The following is a 17,286-nucleotide window of genomic DNA, read 5'->3' on the forward strand; positions in this document are numbered from 1 at the left end:
TTAGGGACCTTCAGAACTAGACTTGATGTTATTTTGGGGGATCTAAGAGGATACGAGTGGCAAGCTTTGTTGAGCTGTATGCCCTGTTCTTATCTATGTCTTTCTAATGTTTTATTGTTCTAATGATTGCTTATTCAGAGAGTGGCACATAATTTTCATTATTTTGTCATCTTTTTCTGCTTTTTAAATAGTGCAGGCGAGACCAGAAGTTCGTATGGGACAGTTATGACCTTTGATCTTCTGATCCAATCTTAGAGATCTTGATCCGTCTTATGATGGAATGCTCTGCTTTTTAATTATTGAGGCTGCAAAGTTTCAATCCTTCATGTTAAACTTGCTCTTTTTTCAGGTTAGTTTGAAGGCATTGGTGGCCCCAGTAACTGATCTGGAACAGACAAAGCTTGAGCCCATTCTGAAAAGTGGGATTAACAAATTATTTGCATCTTTAGCCTCATGCAACCCTGTCTTAATCTGTTCCAGAAACACGGGATTGACTAAATCCAGGTTTCCTGGATTGAAATTGGCCTGATTTCAGTGAATCCTCATTTACTTCGGCCAGGTTTCACTCTAATCCTGCTTTCTACAACAGGCCCTAGGTCTCCAATGTTATATTTCTTAGAATTGATTGCTTTATTTTGAGCCTCTTTTCTTTGTTTTATATTTTCAGAGCACTTGGATTTGTTCATAAAAGGAATCCAGTTCTGTGGTTGTTACTTTACTTTCATTTTCATTTTACAGTGGATACAAATATTTGAGTCTTCCTGTGATACCATTTTGTTTTTCATAGGTGTGGCTGTTTGGAAAGCCGTTTTATGCCCAGTAGCAGTGGGTGGACAACCTAATATGTGACATCACCATCAAGACAGTTTAATGGTCAGCATTGTGGGTGACCAGATTACTCAAGACTAAGATTTGCATTCATGAGGAATCCTCAGCTAGTGCTATACCTTTTGACTTTCTAGCTTCTCAACTTTGACTATGAAGTTTCAACCATTGAGATTTGATTTATATTCTTGATTTGATGCTCAATCTACTGTCTTTTTGGTTATGCATCTGTCTTCAGGTATCTGTCTATTACCTCATTGTAGCAGAACATCTAGAGGTAGGTTGACAGAGGCAAGGCAGGCATGAACATCCTAAGTGAAGGTCAGGGAGTGGCAATAATTGAGCATTCCTATAATTCCATATTTGATTAAGCCAGAAGTTTTAATTGTTGCTGCAGAGCAACTTTCAGAAATTGATAGAAACAGATGTCCCAGGGGATTTCAAAACGTGTTGCACTTCTCTTTTTCTCTCCTGATGTGTTCTCAAGGAACACTTCATGCAACTTCAGGACTTGGATAGATGAAGAAATGTGGTCTGTAGAGGATCTTCCTTTGATCCCTAGATAACAGGGATAAGCAATACTAAGTGATCAAGTCCATTACCTCAGACACTGTTGACTGGGACATTCATTTTAATCAGTTAAAACTTCATGTTTATATCCTCCTCCTTAGAATTCTTCCTGGCTTACCATTGAATTCATCATGATGGCTCCCAGACTTCTCTCATATTTCACTTGAACTATTTTAAAATATAAGGCAAGCACATCAAATGTAGGTCCCATCCTCTTGTACACTCTCAGCTTTTGAAGCCGAGTGAAAAGACATTTCAGCTCATGCCCTACCTGGCATATTTCTATTCCCTTATTCCATGATTTAGCTCCATGAATTGGAGCCAACCTTGTCTCTCCTGTTGGTGAATTTGAAGAACATTTGAGGGCATTTTCAATGACACAGGGCTTGGAACAGTCCATCCTACAGAGTCCAGTTTTGATATTCCCCCTTCCTCCTTCAAGGAATTGTTCTGAAGAAGATGTATCTTCTTCTTCTTTCCCCCTCTCATCCTTTACTTACATTTTCTTATTCACTCTGTCCAATTCTAAAGCCTATGTCAGCACTAAACACGATTCTGTGCAAAGCACCTTACAAACCACAGCCCCACCAATGAACCAAAAAGAACTAATACAGCGAGAGGGCATAATATACTGCACTTCTAATTTCTTTTAATCATCTGCAGAAACTGGAGAAGGTTTATATTGAGGCCTGAAATGGAGAAGTTTCAAACAAGAAACATGAAATACTAGATGGATCTCAAAATGACATAGCAGGACGAGTCTATAAACACAGGACACATCCTTTTTCAAGCAGATCATATAAGGCCCAATGAATTGAGGTAGGAGCTTTGTGTGACACAACTCTGGGTTAGATGGCACACCTTCTGCCCTGCTCTAAACTCTGAAGCAGGTTTACACTTGCGGGTCTCTGCCTTTGTAAGTTTCATCCGAAACCAGAAGTTTAAATAGAGGAAATATCCAACAAATGGAGTTTAAAGTCATGCAGATATTCAAATGTGAATTTTTATGGCAGAATGATACGTAAACTTCATGCAAACTCTGCTATAAACAATGAGTTCCATCAGTCGGGCTGACTGGAGGTACATGTACATTGAAGAAGCGTCTGTTTTTGTTAGGCCGCTCTATCTAACTAATTAAAAAAATAAAGAGCCAAAAAGCAAGACACAAACTGAGGCTCTAATCAAAAATGATGAAGAAAGACCATGCAACAAGACTATTTCACTCATACAAACTTCAGTCAATTCTCTGGCCTTACTCATCTTAACGATATAAAGTGTGCTGCTGTCTGCTACAACCAGAGTGATAGTATAGACATGAGAAGATGGAAGATCAGTAGATAGATAGATAGATAGATAGATAGATAGATAGATAGATAGATAGATAGATAGATAGATAGATAGATAGATAGACAGTAATAAAATCTATTGCAATGGCTAGGTGATGGAATAGGTTGAAAAAGACCTTGTGGAACTTCTCGTAAAGACTTTGCATGACAGTATATATCACAGGTTCATTTTTCCCACAAAAGGAATCCATTGACTAGTTTCATGGTTTGAGAGATGCTTGGGTGCCCAAATATACTTGAGGAGTAAATTCTGAGAAAAAAAATATTTTCCTTTGGGAGTCTAAGATTGTATCTACTTAATGGGGAAAGATCTATCCGGCTTCATCAGAGTCATATAATCTAGATAAAGTATCGGCTTTACCATTATTTCCCCAGCACGGTAAGTAATCATGAAATCAGAATGACTAAAATTAAAGCATAATGTGCTTGCCTTGTATTTAGATGTTTGGTGCTTTTTAGGTACATCATATTTTTGTGATCAGAATAGACGTTGAAAGGATATTTGCTCCCCCTTGACCAGCGTCTCCAGTCTTATAAATTGAGCTTGACGGCTCCACAGAGTCCAGTTTCCTTGAGAAGTGCGTGCAGGGATGGACATTCCTAGTAACTGAGAAAGAATGAGCTTCACATCCACAAATATATTTCTTTTGTTTGTTAGTTAGTTTGAGAGGTAAAGGTAGCAATAATCATGCTAAAAGTTTTAATAACACACTTGTAATAGTTACAAACCCCACAAACCTCTTTACTTGTTTCACACTTTCTGGTGCTTTCCAGTTAAGCATAAACATCACTTTAGGGTGGTTCATTGATAAGCCCAAGTGAGTGATTTTATATCCCAGAAAAAGTACCTAATCTTTATAAAAATCACATTTCTCTAATTTAACAAACAGAAGATTATCTCAGAATAATTATATCTAAAAACCTCTTTGACATGCTTAACATGTGTGTCAAAATCATTGGAAGAGGCAAGAATATCATCTATGTATACAAATTTAAAGTGCCCAATCATGTCAGTAAAAATATAATATACTTTGAAAAAAATAATTAGATTATTATTATTATTATTATTATTAAAATATTGTTTAGATTGAAAGAATGAATAATCAATATGCGTTTGTCCATACCAATACCCCAGGTCTAATACATTATCAATATTTTTAAGATTCTAAAAGAATAATCTATAAGGTACAAGTCAGTAAAGATAAAAAAATCAATGGTAAAAAAAAATCAATCTTTAGCAAACATTACAAAAAGTGTGTTTAGAATGGGATTAGAGAGTTCAGAGTTGAGAAGTTTATGGAGAATTTAAATAAATGTCAAAAGGTGCAGGTTTATTAATTGCTGGCTGTTTACTCAGGCATCCTTATTGCTGGCAGGTTAATCAGTGTTATCTTACACAGTTTGAGTTCTTTTTTCCAGTCCTTTTTAATTTTATGTGTTGATTGAAGGACAGTTCAGTATTGTGAGTTTTGAATATTAAAATCTTCATATGGCCTATTTGTATACCAATACAGTGATTTTGAATGCCATTTTCCATTCATCTCCTGCTCTGATACGAATAATGCTATAGTATCCAGTATGTGGATTGTTACACTCGAGGAAACAAGACTATTGACCTACTGTATGCAAACGTTAAAGACGCATACAGCGCCACCCCTCTGCCTGCGCTTGGGAAAGCAGATCATAACCTGGTTCTGCTTCAGCCTCACTACAAATCAAGAGTGAGGGAGCTACCTACTACTACATGCTCATTCAGGAAGTGGTCCCCTGAGGCAGAGCAGGTTCTGAGAGACTGGAACTACAGACTGGGATATCCTGCAGAGATCATATGGTGAGAACATTGAGGAGGTTGTTGACTGCACTACTGACAACATCAACTTCTGTATGGACATTGTAGTTCCAGTAAGAACAGTACGCTGCTATGCTAACAACAATCCATGGTTTACAAGTGACATCAAAGGCCTTTTGAACCAGAAGAAAAGGGCTTTTAAAAGCGGTGATCAGCATGAGCTCAAGTGCGTGCAGAAGGAACTTTGAGTCCAGCTCAGGGCGGCGATGCAGCATTACAGGAGAAAGCTGGAACAGAAGTTGCAGAATAACAGCATGAAGGAAGTGTGGGATGGGATGAAGATCATCACTGGCTGCAGCTCGAAGCGGGGTGCCACCATCAAGAGAGACGTGAAGAGAGCAAACCTGATGAACAACGTCTTTAACAGGTTTGAATACCCTAACCCACTCTCACCTCAGAGAACTGCATCCTCCACCCATCCTTCTGCTGATATCAGCATAGGAGAGAGTTTCTCCCCACCCACAATCACAGCAGCCCAGGTAAGCAGAGAGCTGAGGAGACTTCGTGCCAGCAAAGCAGCGGGTCCAGATGGTGTATCGCCACGACTGCTGAAGGCCTGTGCGTTGGAGCTGGGGAGTCCTTTACAGCGCATCTTCAACCTGAGCCTGGAACAGGGGAGAGTCCCGAGGCTTTGGAAAACATCTTGCATCAGCCCAGTCCCAAAGGTATAACGTCCTGGTGAGCTGAATGACTTCAGGCCTGTCACCCTGACGTCACATGTGATGAAGACCATGGAGCAGCTGCTGCTTCACCACCTGAGGCCACAGGTCCTCCACGCTCTCGACCCTCTGCAGTTCGCATACCAGGAGAAGGTGGAAGTGGAGGATGCCATCATCTATATGCTACACCAATCCCTCTCCCACTTGGACAGAGGCAGTGGTGCAGTAAGAATTATGTTTTTGGACTTCTCTAGCGCCTTCAACACCATCCAACCTCTGCTCCTTAGGGACAAGCTGACAGAGATGGGAGTAGATTCATACCTGGTGGCATGGATCATGGACTATCTTACAGACAGACTTCAGTATGTGCGTCTCGGGAACTGCAGGTCTGACATTGTGGTCAGCAATACAGGAGCGCCACAGAAGACTGTGCTTTCTCCGGTCCTGTTCAATCTATATACATCAGGCTTCCAATGCAACTCGGAGTCCTGCTACGTGCAAAAGTTCGCTGATGACACTGCTGTCGTGGGCTGTATCAGGAGTGGGCTGGAGGAGGAGTATAGGAACCTAATGAAGGACTTTGTTAAATAGTGCGGCAGGGGACAAATTTATCAAATATGGGACATGTCCTGTATATAAGGGACATCTGGCAAGCCTGCTCTTTTCAATCTACATACTTCCATTAGGTCAGATTATCTCAAAGCACAAGATGAGCTACCATAGTTATGCAGATGACACACAGTTGTATTTATCTATTGCACCTGATGACCCTGATGCTCTTGGCTCTCTGATCCAATGTCTTAGCAGTATTTTGAAATGGGTGATTAGTAACGTCCTCAAACTAAATAAGGAGAAAACAGAAATCTTAGTGATTGGCAAGCATGAATATAGTGAGGGTATTAGAAATAAACTTGATCCCTTAGTTTTTAAAATTAAGGCAAAGATAAAGAATTTAGGGATTATTATCAACTCAATAAATCACACATTAATCAGTTTACTAAAAGAATGTAGAAAAAGTTAGACCTCTTATAACATTACAAGATGCTAAAAAATTAATTCACACTTTTTTTAGTCAAGTAGATTACTGTAATGCACTCCTAACAGGACTTTCTAAGAAATACATCAATCATTTGCAGTTAGTGCAGAATGCAGCAGCCAGAATCTTAACTAGAAAAATAAAATTTGAGCACATCTCGCCAGTTTTAGCGTTGTTACATTGATTACCTGTGTCATTCAGAATTGAAAATACTACCAATGGCTTATAACGCCTTAAATAATCTGGCTCCATTTTATATTTTGGAATGCCGTGTCCCCCTCCACTCCAAGTCGTAACCTTAGATCTTCAAATGGTGGTTTGCTTATAATTCCAAAGAGCCAAGCTTAAAAGAAACGGTGAGGCAGCCTTTTGCTGTTATGCACCTAAAACCTAGAAAACTTAACCTTTAGTAATTTGCCAGGCTAATACTGTGGAACATTTAAAAAAAAACTGGTAAAAAATCCATTATTTTAATTTGTCTTTTTCATAGCTGTATTTTAGTCATACTCCAACTGGACATTATAGGCATAGAATGATCACATTCTTCAGGGATCTGCAGTCTTTACTAATCTCGACTATTCTCTGCTGTTTTTTCCTGTTCTTCTGTGGTGGCAATCTGCACCTCCACCGCCACCTCCTGATCAAAGTCCTGTGCAGCCAGCTGTGATGGTGGAATGAAGTCCATGAGACTGACTTCATTAAAATCTCTTATGTGAAGCCTGGAAACAAAGAGGAATGAATTTAAGAACATTTATGTTAGGTTCAATGCCCAGTGGGTGCTGGGTGGTCCTTTGGCCTTGGAACCCCTGCAGATTTTGTTTTTTTTTCTCTCCAACCTAACTGGAGTTTTGGCCATCTGCCCTTATCACTGGACTCATCCTTAGAGACTTACTTACATCTTGACACTGGATATAAGGACGCAACTCGTCTACTTCTACTTCTCTTGTTACGATGTTTGTATGAAAATGTGATATATAAATAAATGTTGTTGTTGACTGTAATTTTATTTTGTTTCTGATAATCAATAAATGAATGTAAACTCCCATCTTTTTCACCACAAAGTAAAAACCCAACCCTATCAAATGGTCGGACAGTCTAATAAAGTTATTTTCTTACTGTAACTGTCTTTGAAATAGAATTCCATTGCCTTGGCCTTGGTTTAGATCATTTGTAAATCCAGTGGTTACTTTAATGAAATACATTATGAATTTCACAATTCCCAGACCAAGGGGTTTACCATCGATTGGAAAAACTTTGAGTTTCAGTTTTATTGACACTTGAGGTATACGCTAAGATTTCACTAATGCAGTATTTATAACATTTTCTATCAGCCCCATGATAACCTTGTCATTAATCCTAACTGGCACATACAGTACAATAAGCTATTGAAGAGGATTTGCCTACAAATGCCTATCCTACCAACCTTGACCTGAAATGTTCATTTTAGTTTCCCCTGACATTTGGAACAATTAGATACAACTGTATTTGTCCTGGAGCACCTCAATAAAAACACAATTTTACTTTGGTTCTTGTCGTCAGTCTTTTAATGTGATGCCCGCCTTTCTCAGCTCTGAGGTTCGGACGCTGCTTTATTGTCTGTGGCTTTCAGATAACCTCTCTCTCTTATGCCTATGTTCTAATCTCCTCTGATCCACTGAAAAAAGGAAGGTAATGATTCGCACTTAATATTTTCAATCTGAACCAATATAATTCTTTTTAGCTTATTGATCCCACAATTTTTAAGTTGAGGCAAATCATTTTAAAGTGATTGGGTGCAATTCACTTGTTTTATACTGAAGTAAATCTATTTTTTAAGTTGTTCTTCTTTTATGGCAGTTGGAAAGCCATTACGCTGGAAAGATCCATCGGAAGAATATACAAACGGCCCCTCAAACACAGCACACGAACAACCTAAAATATTAGGTTAACTGAAACAGGATTTTTATGTTTATTCCCTCCACCATAACTTACTTTGGTCCAAACAATTTTTTTTACTTTGATTTAGATCTGAAACCAAATATTTCAAGCTACAACACTAAATGACTAATCTTAAGTTGCTTGAAAGAGAAAATTTACGTTGAATGAACAACATCAATGTTATACTTTTTTCAGTGTAGTAACACGTGTCCCTATTTTTTTGTGTCAGATCAATTATATCACCCAATGTATTGCCCATATTTTTGATAGCCATTTTGTCATTTATTTCACTTACAATCCCTTTTTTAGCACTGAAATTAGGGATGCTTCCTCCCATTAGATTTCTGCTGTCAACATACTGTATGAAAGTTACTATGTACTCGCTGAAAGGGCTTCTTTCTCTGTTCAAATTCTAGGATCTGAATAACCGCCGTCTCTAATTGAACATAAAATATTTTATGAAATTCTTTAATGAATGTATTAATGCAATAGGAACAAGGATGGTTCATATTGAATATACAGTAGTTGATGCCCATTCAAGTGGTTTATCAGTAAGTACAATACAATACAATACAATTTATTTTTGTATAGGCCAAAATCACACAAGAAGTGTCACAATGGGCTTTAACAGGCCCTGCCTCATGACAGCCCCCCAGCCTTGACTCTCTAAGAAGACAAGGAACAACTTCCAAAAAAACCCCAGTAGGGAAAAAAATGGAAGAAACATCGGGAAAGGTCATTTAAAGAGAGACCCCTTTCCATGTTGGTTGGGCGTGCAGCTGGTGTCAAAAGAAGGAGGTCAATACAATACAATACAATACACAGAACAGAACAAATCCTTAATACAGTATAAAAATAAAAATTTTAGAAGTACGTAGCAGAATTTAACAGTGGATGACATCACATACTTTATTAATCCCAAGGGGAAATTCACATAATCCAGCAGCAGTATACTGATACAAAGAAACAATATTAAATTAAATAATAATAAAAATGAAAAAAAATAAAAATAAAATTAATGTTAGCATTTACTCCCCCGGGTGGAATTGAAGAGTCGCATAGTGTGGGGGAGGAACGATCTCCTCAGTCTATCAGTGGAGCAGGACGGTGACAAAAGTCTGTCACTGAAGCTACTCCTCTGTCTGGAGATGACACTGTTCAGTGGATGCAGTGGATTCTTCATGATTGACAGGAGTTTGCTTAGTGCCCGTCGCTCTGCCACAGATGTTAAACTGTCCAACTTTAATCCTACAATACAGCCTGACTTCTTAACAAGTTTGTCCAGGCATGAGGCGTCTTTCATCTTTATGCTGCCACCCCAGCACACCACCGCGTAGAAGAGGGCACTCGCCACAACTGTTTGGTAGAACATCTGCAGCATCTTACTGCAGATGTTGAAGGATGCCAACCTTCTCAGAAAGTATATTCTGCTTTGACCTTTCTTACATAGAGCATCAGTATTGGCAGTCCAGTCCAATTTGTCATCCAGCTGCACTCCCAGATATTTATAGGTCTGCACCCTCTTCACACAGTCACCTCTGATGATCACAGGGTCCATGAGGGGCCTGGGACTCCTAAAATCCACCACCAGCTCCTTGGTCTTGCTGGTTATAAGGTGTAAGTGGTTTGAGTCGCACCATTTAACAAAGTCTTTGATTAACTTTCTGTATTCCTCCTCCTGCCCACTCCTGATGCAGTCCACAATAGCAGTGTCATCAGCGAACTTTTGCACGTGGCAGGACTCCAAGTCATATATGAAGTCTGATGTATATAGATTGAACAGGACCGGAGAAAGTACAGTCCCCTGTACTGGTGTTGAAGGTGCTAGAGAAGTCCAAAAACATAATTCTTACAGCACCACTGCCTCTGTCCACGTGGGAGAGGGATCGGTGTAGCATATAGATGATGGCATCCTCCGCTCCCACCTTCTCCTGGTATACGAACTGCAGAGGGTCGAGGGCGTGACGGACCTGTGGCCTCAGGTGGTGAAGCAGCAGCCGCTCCATGGTCTTCATCAGATGTGACGTCAGAGCAACAGGCCGGAAGTCATTCAGCTCACTAGGACGTGATACCTTTGTGACAGGAGTGATACAAGATGTTTTCCAAAGCCTTGGGACTCTCCCCTGTTCCAGGCTCAGGTTGAAGATGCACTGTAGAGGACTCCCCAGTTCCAACGCACAGGCCTTCAGCAATCGTGGCAATACACCATCTGGACCCGCTGCTTTGCTCACATGGGCTGCAGTAATTGTGGGTGGGGATATCTCACCTATGCTGGTATCAGCAGAAGGATGGTTGGAGGATGCAGTACTCCGAGGTGAGAGTGGGTTAGGGTGATCAAACCTATTAAAGAAGTTGTTCATTTGGTTTGCTCTCTCTACGTCTGTCTCGATGGCGGCACCCCGCTTCGAGCTGCAGCCAGTGATAATGTTCATCCCATCCCACACTTCCTTCATACTGTTGTTCTGCAACTTCTGCTCCAGCTTTTATAGTCCAGTTAATAGTCCTGGAGACCTCACCCATCAAGCTGCCTCCCCCATTTGGCCATTCCATAGCCAAAACACTGCTGGGCCAGCCAATCCGATGAAAGGAGCTCTCTTTCCCATGATTCCAGCGATCCTCCATCAGGGATGACTTTACCATAAGCAGGCACAACAACTTGGCAGGTGGGCCATGGCACCAAGTGCCACATTTGAGTAACGAGAAGAGAAACAGAATAGGTGAAGGTTAGTATCCAATTGTAACTATCATGTTACTTATGTTTTAGTGCTAATGACTAACAACAGAGATGCAGTCTGTACAGTTAATCAGCAGCTCTAGTCAGGATATGCTAAACTGAAGTAGTGAGTCTTCAGCCAGGATTTAAAAACTGAGACCGAAGGGGCATCTCTTATAGTAGCAGGCAGACCATTCCACAGTTTAGGGGCCCTGTAACTAAAAGCTCGACCTCCCACTGTTATTTTATTAATCCTTGGATTCATAAGCAGACCGGCATCTTGAGATCTTAATGTGCGCTCTGGTTTGTAAGTCATGATAAGTTCAGACAAGTAAGCCGGACCTTGGCCATTTAAGGCTTTATATGTTAAAAGGAGGATTTTGAAATCTGCCCTAAACTTAACCGGGAGCCAGTGTAAAGATTTAAGAACTGGAGTTATGTGTTCATATTTTCTTGTTCTTGTAATAATTCTTGCAGCAGCATTTTGGATTAACTGGAGGCTGTATAAAGAACAGTTTGAACAGCCAGTGAACACCGCATTGCAGTAGTCAATCCTACTAGAGATAAATGCATGAATTAATTTCTCACAATCCTGTTTATTTAGAAAGCGCCTTAATTTCCTAACGTTTTTAAGATGGAAGAAACATGATATGAACAACTTTGTAATATGTGCTTTAAATGACATGCTAGAGTCAAAGAGACCTCAGAGATTTCGGGCTGATTCAATAAAATTAATGGTGATTCCAACTGATTTAAATGATGACAGAATATTGTTGTGATCAACGTCATTCCCTCCAACAATTAACATCTCTGTTTTATCTGTATTTAAAGACAAGTAGTTCTCATTCATCCACTCCTTTAATTCACTAACACAACTAATTAAAGACAACATCGGAGAAACTTCATTTGATTTAAAAAAAAAAGGTATAACTGGGTGTCATCTGCATACGAGTGAAAATTAACATTATGTTTCCTAATGAGAGATCCCAGTGGAAGCATGTAAAGTGAAAACAGTAAAGGTCCCAGTACTGAGCCCTGTGGGACACCATATTGAATTTAAGTGTATAACGATGGAGTACTGTCAGCACATTTCTGTACATATTGGAATCGATTTGATAAATAAGAACTGAACCAAGCGAGCACGGGGCCTGTAAGGCCAACATCATTTTCTAGTCTGTGCATTAAAATAGAATGGTCAATGGTGTCAAACGCTGCACTTAAGTCTATACACTTACAGGGTCCAGCCTGAAAAACAAGCTACCGCCGAGAAGCAATAGTTAAGTGATTAGGCGACAGGGTCAATGGAGGAGTGTTCTGAGCACAGAGAGTTATGAAACATACTGAGGTGCTCAGCCTGGTAACAGTTCAGATGGAGAGCTTTCTTGTTCACTGCTCCGTCAGGCAGCACTGTCAGCTGAGCACTATTCTCAGTCAGTCTGATCACTTCTTTATAGGTGTCAGGAGGAGAACAAAGTAAACTTACACCACCCCTGATCAATTAGGACTAAAGTCAACTTACAGAAAAACTCTGCATCGGCACCTTGAATGGTAGCTTGTTGTACAGTACGCAGTAAAACAACAACAACAACATTTATTTATATAGCACATTTACATACACCTGATACAGCTCAAAGTGCTTTACAAGATAAAGAAAGAATGTTTTATATGAAACAAAAATAAGATTAGGCAATACTAAGGAACAAAGAAAAACTAAGATCCAATAGCTAGGAGGACAGAAAAAAACAAAAAACATCAGGGGCTGGAAAAAAAACTAAATCTGCAGGGGTTCAGAGGCCACAAGACCACCCAGCCCAGACTGGGCATTCTACCCAATATAAATGATCTCAATTAGTCCTCATGGTCTTCAGACTTCACATGGAAGAATTAGATGATGTGGACCTCTGGCCTTCAATCCATCAATGGAGGGTCATCACGGTGCTTTGATCAGGTGTGGTGACACACATCCCCACCACAGAAAACCAGAAAAAGAACAACAGAGAAAGTAGGGGTTAGTACTGATTGTGGAGCCGTGATAAAAACGATAATTCAATGTGTATACAGAATATCAGGGTTACACTCAAATGAAGCCATAAGAAAGCCATGTTAAAATAACTTGTTTCTGTCCTTACTAGAGTAAGTGCCTGCTGGCTCATATACCCTTCTTTTTGTGAAGACTGCCAGTGCTGCCCATCAAGTAGAGACAAGTGACTGTCTGACTCTAATAACAGCAATGTGCTGGCCACGTTTTATATTTTGTTTAAAGTAATCACATGTTGATGACTGGACTGCTCCCTTAACATTAAATGTGTGATTTTTTTATTTGTATTCTTCTAGGAGTTGAACTCCTTAGACATGAAAGCCCTTTAATCTGTTCTCACCGTTCTTTGGAATGAGCTCTTCTAGCATCTCCTGCGTTCCTCTACCTTTAAACCCAGCGATGGGATGACAGACACAACAGCTTTGAAGCCTGTAAAGCTTTAATGAAGCACCCTGTGTTGAAGTTTGTATCGACGCTTCATCAACACATGACTGTTAACGTCTGAAGTTTGAACATCTCTGAAGCATTAGGAGCAGCCTGACTGTTTCAAAGCTCTGCGCTGTCCCACGTGCAGTCATATTTTATACAGTGAAGATAATGAATTAAATATGGAATCGAAATGTGAGGAACTTGCTATCTGACAATAAAGTAAATACCATGCTATAGTATGCTGGAACTTGACATTAATGCTCTAGCCTACTGTAAGCACATTCCCTACACCATCTTGTATATGTTCAGTTCCACAAGCACATTCCTTAAATCCTGTTATGATTTTCTTGGACCCTTACTGATATCCATCCATCCATTTTCCAACCCGCTGAATCCGAACACAGGGTCACGGGGGTCTGCCGGAGCCAATCCCAGCCAACACAGGGCACAAGGCAGGGACCAATCCTGGGCAGGGTGCCAACCCACCGCAGAACTCACACACAAACACACCAAGCACATACTAGGGCCAATTTTAGAGACACGGTGAGAACATGCAAACTCCACGCAGGGAGGTCCCGGGAAGCGAACCCGGGTCTCCTAACTGCGAGGCAGCAGCGCTACCACTGCACCACCGTGCTGCCCTTAGTCGTATTTTTCCCCAAATACTAGTGAAAAATATTAATCTTTCACCTTACCTCCCAACAAAAATACCCAGATGTGAAGAAGCTGTCATATAATTATGCATCAGTGTATTGTATGGATTCTTGTTGTTTGTGCCGCTGTTGTAACGCCTCTGACAAGTTATATCAGCCCAGGTATGAGTTGGCATCAGTGGGAGTTGGCATCCCATCATTCAAATGAGCAGCTCAGTACCAGCTGCCAGAGAGCTTATAAAAATGGCAGGCCTACCAAAGTCACATAAGAGTTCCAACTCATGTGACAACAGTGAACAGGCCTTTATGGGCAGCGAGCCACCTAAAAGCGTTAAGTGCAAAGACTCCATTTGACACTTGATGCAGGTGAACACCGGTGTGGTGCTACGATTTTTAAAATGTTGCTGTAATGGCATCAAATTACACCTTTAGGACAACACATTTAAACATTTTCTAGTTGGAAATTGTTGCCTATCCTAACATGCACTCTTGTTGCTGTAGTTTAATGACAGCGTGATTATCATGAGATTGAAATGAACGCACAGAGTGTTCTTAGGCTTTTAGTAACCGTGTGCTCAGTAAGGGCTTGTATGTGTGCTTACTCAGACGGCGTCTGTGATTTATGTGGATGTCACTGTTTTTGAAGCTTTAAATCTTTTTCCAGCACAATCAGGTAGAAACCTCAAAAGCGTCAAGGAGCTTTGTTCACCCATCACTAATGGAAGCTTCCTGTTCATCTCTAAATAGGCTGTCCTCTCAAGTAATAGTAATAATACATTTTATTTATATAGCACCATTCCCAAAGTGCTTAACACTGGAGAAACCTTTACAGGGTCATGTAGCACTCGCTAGTAACTTAGGAGACTCCCACAATACCCCTGGGAATTGTTTTAATAAAAATAACTTATGAATGTTTGAAATCACGTCTGGTTTTGGTCCTGTGACTCCTAACTCACCCCACATATGACACACCATTCAACTCATCCTGATGTCTAATTAAACTTTTTGGGGTTCCCCTCTATTTTTGCCCTTTTAGCCCCAAAGAAAAACTTAATTTTTAGGCACATTTTGGACCATACTTTGTGCGGGAAATTACACCCTTACGTATAATAAAGGTTAAATTATTAGGTGTCTTCAGCAAAAATGTTCAGAAGGATGTCAACTGACACCAGGGGTTCATCCTCTAATGGGATATGAGGGGTCAAAGCTATTTACAAGATTGGAACTGGGCAACAGGGGCACATGGAGTGCCATTTTATGCTATTTTGAGATTGCTGAAAAAGAATATGGTAAATGTTTTAATATTTGATTCTTTATAAGTGGTTCTAGCTAGGGAATCCATTCCCGGGAAATATTTTTCATTCCCGCATTCCCGTGAATGAAACTGCTGTAATTCCCAGGAAACCGGGAACGGCCAAGCTCACATCTATAGTGTGTAAAATTGTAAAAATCGATCAAGAAATAGAGTTATAGTTGAAAATAATTAAGTGGCACAGTTTTTGTAGTGTGTTGCCGATTAATTCAGTCAACAACGGACCAGCAGCAGTCGTCAGCCTCCCGGCTCCGACTAAGACCGAGTACAGTGGACTGGGAAGAGTCTGCACTCTGCAGCTCATGAATGCCAGGGCAGGGCAGACTTCATTGACGTCTGTCAGACAACAACTTTGAACAGCAACTTGAAATTGCAATGCGTCACTCTGTTGCATCCGCATTATCTGTGCCAAGAAACTTGCCATCTTAGAATGATGACAAGAAACTGGATGCATCAGTAAAAGCTGAAATGGCGGTGTTTCAGAGCAGTGGCAAGCGCGGGCGTTGTTTAGAACAAGTGTATCAGTATCTGATCAGGTAGACTGTGTTGCATTCAAAAAAAATTTTTTTTAAATGTTAGTCTATCATATATCCTCCCTATGGCATTTGCCACTTGATTGATATTCAGGGCGGCCAGTCTGAGATCTCTTTTCTTCTAACACACTGGTCATCCGGCATGCACCCATACAATCAGATTGTGATTCAGACTACGGATGTCATGAATGTAATTACACCGATCTACATGCTGTCAAATAAACGAACCACACGCTGTGGCGCAACATAAGAGGCTACGCCTCTGACGTCCGAGGTTTGATTCCCAAGAGGGGGTGCAGTGAGTGTGTACGGCTGATGAGCCCAGAATTAGGTTGAAACACGTGTCACGTACTCTTTGCATTATTTGACAGTAAAACTATGCAATATATATATATATATATATATATATATATATATATATATATATACAGTATATACAGTATATATATATATATATATATATATATATATATACAGTATATACAGTATATATATATATATATATATATATATATATATAGCATTTTTAATGTAGGTAGATCATTTCGACCTGGTCATTTTAAAAGTCGCTGACAAGCCAAAAAAGTGTGGGCACCCCAGAACTAGATACATGTACTTATATGACAGCATGAACTGCTTGTAGATAAGGTTAGTCTTTTATTGGTGTCAACATATTGCAGTAGTTTTATTTAAAATAAGTGATGGTCGTTCTAAAACTGTTCACGTGTGAGATGCTCGTGCACTGTGTCATCCACGGGAGCCCGGGATTCCCAAATTCCCGGGAATGGATTCCCTAGTCCTAGCCCTCTAAGAGCCACATGACCAATTTCAAACATAAGCATGTGGGGTGTCGTTTTCGACTACTTCAGGGTCAGTGATTGTGAATATGATGTCACTTTTGATTTTTGATCCATTACTAGGGAGCTAGGCCTCTATGGACCTCCATCATTACTTTATCATTACCCATTATTTTAACATGGTTTTCTCATAGCTTCATTTTAGTGTAACTCTGATATTCTGTACATGCCTTTAATTATTTTTCATGGCTCCAAAATCCATACTAACCCATACTTTCTCTGTTGTTCTCTTTCCGGTTTTCTGTGCTGGCAATCTGTGCCACCACCACCTGATCAAAGCACCGTGCAGTCCTTACATTGATGGATTGAAGGGCAGAGGTCCACATCATCGAATTCTTTCATGTGAAGCCTGAAAACCATGAGGGCTGATTGAGATCATTGATGTTGGGTAGAATGCCTACTGGGGCTGGGCGGTCTTGTGGCCTTAGAACCCCTGCAGATTTTGTTTTTTTTTCTACAACTATCAGATCTTACTTTATTCTCTGTTAATTAGTATTATATATAGTATAGTCTAATTTTTATATTTTTTCTTTTTACTTTCTTCATTTT

The 17,286-nt window shown here is 40.1% G+C and overlaps 1 pseudogene; it reads left to right on the forward strand.

The window, feature by feature from the left end:
- LOC120517731 overlaps nt 1-2,088 on the forward strand; it is a 28,068-nt pseudogene extending 25,980 nt beyond the window's left edge.
- Nucleotides 2,089-17,286: the final 15,198 nt, after the last annotated feature.

The sequence above is a fragment of the Polypterus senegalus genome, chromosome 1 (assembly GCF_016835505.1).
Source record: "Polypterus senegalus isolate Bchr_013 chromosome 1, ASM1683550v1, whole genome shotgun sequence".
Taxonomy (NCBI): Eukaryota; Metazoa; Chordata; class Cladistia; order Polypteriformes; family Polypteridae; genus Polypterus; species Polypterus senegalus.